Consider the following 652-nt stretch of genomic DNA (forward strand, 5'->3'; position numbering starts at 1 on the left):
GGAGCGGCGCCGGGCTTCGGCGGCGGGTCCCTGACGTCCGCGGGCGCCCCGCCCCGGCCCGCCCCCGGCCCCGCCTCCGCCCCCCGGAAATCCAGGTCGGGGCGGCCCGGGGCGCCAGGTGCGCGCGGACCCCGCGCCCGCGCCCGCCCCGCCTCCGCCTCCCGGGCCGGCCGCCTCTCCCGCAGCCCCCTTGGGCTCCCAGACCCCTCCCCTCCGGCTCTGCGCCCCGCCTCGCCTCAGGGATCCGCCCCTGCGTACCGGGCGCAACCCGGTGCCCGCAGCCGCCCCACGTCCTGGCTCCGAGCCCGCGCGCGGTTAACGCTTAACCCAGCTCCGGGAGCCCGAAGCTCGAGCCGCACCCCCGGCCTCTCACCTTCGGCCCCGCCCGACCCAGTGAGGGCTGGAGGGCGAAGGAGGAGGTGGGGAGCCCCAGGGCGCGCCCCATCCTCGCGAGCCTCCCGCGCCCAACCCCAGGCGTTCTCTCGGAGGGCCGGGGGCCGGCGGGTCGCGGGCGCCTCCTCCGTCCCCCCCGGGGCGGGGCACGGGGTCCGGGAGAGAGTGCCCCCGGGCCGCTCGCCCCGCGCTGGGCGCTACCACAGAGGTGTCCGGTGTCCCAGGAGCTCCAGGCGGAGAGGGATTAACGGCGGGGGCA

Source organism: Bos grunniens, chromosome 21, assembly GCF_055505025.1.
Source record: "Bos grunniens cultivar Pamir isolate PY7600 chromosome 21, Bosgru_T2T1.0, whole genome shotgun sequence".
Lineage (NCBI taxonomy): Eukaryota > Metazoa > Chordata > Mammalia > Artiodactyla > Bovidae > Bos > Bos grunniens.